We start from the raw sequence: 4,123 nt of genomic DNA, 5'->3' as shown, positions 1-4,123 counted from the left end.
TGATAAGATCTAGTAATTCTTGGCTTATTTTAAATGTACATCTAATAACTTACCTGTGCTTGTATATGTTCACAGACTCTCCTAAATCTTCGAGCGCTGCCTGATAATAAAGTGAAGGTTATGGCATGCAAAGCTTGATCACAGTTAGATTGTTCGTTCCTGAAACAGACAAATTCCATTTAACAATTTATCCAGGGTGGTTCCTGCAATATGAATTCTTGGTATTCAGGTAATAATATTTAAATCTTAAATTATATTTTAAAATTTAGTTCCATTATAATCCTGTACATACCCGTCTCCAGAAATTTGAGGAGGTTGAACAATAGTAGCAACATCAACTTGAAATCGCACCAGTCTTTGAAAAACAGCCGAAGGCGTACCACTGCCCCGTTTATACTCCACCCGAAATGATAATGCAGACAGAACTGCATGACTTAGTTCCGAAACCTGGTTAAAATCAATTTTCTTGTTATTTGAATATACAAACAATATTTTGGGAGGTCAAAATTGAAATGTCTGTCTGATTTAATGTGTCTTACCGACAAGAAAGCATGTATCAGGTCGGCTTTAACCATTGCAAGTGGTTTTCCTTTGACTAGAACTGTGAATGTTTCATCTTTCTCTCCAGACATTAATGATCCAAACCAGGAACGTTTCGTAAGCTCTGGAGACGAGTCTGGCGTCAAATGCACCTCCTCAGACGACGCTGGATAAAAAAAGAATTATGCAATATTAAAATACATGATAATTAATAATAACTAATGAAATTAATGATTATTAAAACAATAGAACAATATAAAAAAGCTTTATCCTAATTTAATGATATGAAGTAGTATTACCTTGCATTTTCCTACGGTGAAATCTGGGTGAGCCCAGAAAATTATTTTTAATTGTGTTAAGTCGAGATCTCCAGTGTTGCGTCGATCCTGCACTACTTGCAGACAATGATCTAAAAAAATTATCGAATTTGGAATGAGGAAGAGTGATTAAAGTGATGTCAAAGCATATTTGACATCACTATGTGTGATCTCTAGTAAGGAATTTGGATTTGACCATTGAACTTATACTTATGAAGGCTGGTTTTGATATCTCATGTTTGACAAAGTTAAAAAAAAATAATTTACCCAGTATTCAGTCCTGCTAGTACATCACTGTCTATCACTTCTGTTAACATTGGTGACATTGGCGTTGACGTAGACGTTGATCCAACTTGCAGTTTCTATTAAATATTATAATCATAATTAGTAGGAACAATATAAATATATGATATCAAAACAATTTATATTTTTACATTTTGTTGTTGCAGGTGCGTCGTAAGTTGTTGGGTCTGCGCAGCCTGCGACTTCATCGTCGATCCTGATGTCACACTTGCTGACATCACCGATGGTGCTATTCCGCCACCAGGCGATGTCACCCCAGTAGATGAAGTCAATGGAGATGCCGAAGAAGCCACCACATGGTGGCGCGTTGGTGAGGTGACGCTGGATGAAGTCATTGACGTTGTCATCACTGGACCCACACTGGGCGTCCGTCTTGATCCATGTTGTCGGCTGGAGGAAAAGGTAAGGTTATGAAAATGCAAAAAAAAAACAATAATCGATTTTTCAAAAATTTCAAGTACCCCTAATCCCTTTATATAAGGGTATGATAGAATTAGAACTATGAAATAGATTAGGACTTTGCTCTTAAATTTTACTAAAATGTTATGGTACTATATTCATATAAATAAATATATTCTTAAGTAAAAATATATATAATACATTATACGGTGCAAAATATAAGATAAACTAAATATTTAAAGAAAACAACAGACAAATATTTAAAAAAAATAAATCAATCAAAATTAAATGGTTAATATTAGAAATTTATCAAAATTAACATATGTTCATTTTCTACAGCAATTTATAACAGTCAGAAAAGATTTAAAATAATAATAATATGAGTACAAATAAATCCTGGCAATGAAAAAATATTAATAAATAGATATTACTAAATACATAAATAAATATATAAATAAAAATACTAACTGTGCAAGGAGCTTCATCAGTATAATGGTCCAAATTAAACTAATCATCAGCCCATACATCTAATTAAACATATAAAAAGAAAACAATAAGAAACACATAATAAACATAACAAAAAAATAATCACATATAATATAACACAATAAGTATAATTTTTATTATTTAATATTTAAACAATAGTGATTGAAAAAAAATAACTAAAAGCAGATTTGATTACATAATTTTGAAAAAAATAAATAGTGGCAAAAACCATGTATTTCAACTTTTATTCTACTTCCTATTCTGCAAAATTATTAACAAGAAGTCAAATGTGATATTTTTACTTACAAAAGACAATGAATTTAATATTTGTAATTTAAAATTTATTCAGATCACTTGTATTCTAAAACATATAGCAAATAAAAATGTTTTGTTTTAAGTTAAGAAAAAAAAACTATATTTTAAAAACTTTCATGAGCCAGAAAAAAGTCAGTTGTATTTATAACTCAACATGGTTGTTTATTTATATTTAATTTTAGTTAATATTATATATTTTTTAAATTATTCAAAATATGTAACAATTGTTATAAAAAAAATAAACTTAGTTTTTTCTTTGCAATTTTTGGATCAAAGTCTTTTGTTTGAAATTAAAGATTTTTCATCAAATACTATACTATGTGAAAAAACAATCAAAGTATCAATTAAGCAAAACTAGAATCACAGCACATATATCTAAAATAATTAATTAAATTTAAATTAAATTAAGTGAACTATAATAATTAATTTTTTTTCGCATTAATTAGCAGAAGTAATTAATAAAAAGATAAAAATACACACTGTGAATGAAGTCTCCTTGGAGCTATGGGACTTCCTTCGCTAATTTGAGCAAAAGTCATGGCTGCTCTTCCGTTTATTCGGCACGTGTCTAAGCGTTTCCGGGGAGGGTCAATCAGTCCAGTTCCGCCTGGTGTAATATTCAATTAATAATAAAAAAAATTAATATTATTAACTAACAAATAAATCTTCTATAGTCAATTTTATTTTGATATCTTGAAAAGAATAAATTTATTATTTATTATCTTATGAAGCAAAACAAATTATTTTTAATCGGTCATGATTACCATGAGTCATTAATTACCACGTATGGTTAGAAAGTTTCTTTCGATATAATGAATTTTAGTTATAAATATTATCTATTTACCCGTGCTTCCAACACTAGCTGCTATTCCAATGTTAGAGTCATCTTCATAGGCAGGTCTTCTTCTTTTTCGTTCCAGAAGTAAAAAATATATCACCTTTTCTGTGTTGTGACAAGGGGATAGCAACTCTCGAACAAGTTTATCACGTTCCTGGAAATAAAATAATAATTCAATTGAGATATAGAAATTTTTTCTTATTTTTTGTTTTAACTTCCCGAAGGAGGAAGAAAATCAGACTTGCTGAGTTTTCTCAAAGTTTTAAGTTATTGTGAATAGTTTGAGACCAAATTGGAGAACCCTCTTCCTCCAAAAGTGCTGAATCAAAATTTGTCGAAGAAAATTAGACTTGCTGAGTTTTGAGACCAAAATTGCAGGATTCTCTTCCTTTTTTTTTGTTTTAACTTCCCGAAGGAGGAAGAAAATCAGACTTGCTGAGTTTCCCCTATGTTTTAAGTTATTCCGAATAGTTTGAGACCAAAATTGGAGGACCCTTCATAATTTAAAAAAGTGCTGAACCAAAATTTGTCGAAAAAAATTAGACTTGCTGAGTTTTGAGAGCAAAATTGGAGGACACTCTTCCTTTTTTTTGTTTTAACTTCCCGAAGTAGGAAGAAAATCAGACTTGCTGAGTTTCCCCAATGTTTTAAGTTATTCTGAATAGTTTGAGACTAAAATTGGAGGACACTCTTCTTCCAAACGTGCTGAACCAAAATTTGTCGAAGAAAATTAAACTTGCTGAATTTTCTCAAAGTTTTAAGTTATTCTGAATCGTTTGAGACCAAAATTGGAGGAAGAGTATGTGTGTGTGCTGAACCAAAATTTGTCGATGTTTATTACTTATTTTCTTAAAAACGGCTGCACCGATTTCAAATTTTTAAAGATATTTGATAAAACTCGACAATTATTCTTGATGAAATATTT

At 30.2% G+C, this 4,123-nt stretch overlaps 1 pseudogene; it reads left to right on the top strand.

The window, feature by feature from the left end:
• The first annotated feature begins 1,069 nt into the window (after positions 1-1,069).
• LOC113383473 overlaps positions 1,070-4,123 on the top strand; it is a 6,851-nt pseudogene continuing 3,797 nt past the window's right edge.

Source organism: Ctenocephalides felis, unplaced genomic scaffold (genome assembly GCF_003426905.1).
Source record: "Ctenocephalides felis isolate EL2017-DRISC unplaced genomic scaffold, ASM342690v1 CF-g0.4_SCAFFOLD_03570, whole genome shotgun sequence".
Lineage (NCBI taxonomy): Eukaryota > Metazoa > Arthropoda > Insecta > Siphonaptera > Pulicidae > Ctenocephalides > Ctenocephalides felis.
Note: the sequence above shows the minus strand (reverse complement) of the source record. Positions and strands in the feature narration are given on the sequence as shown.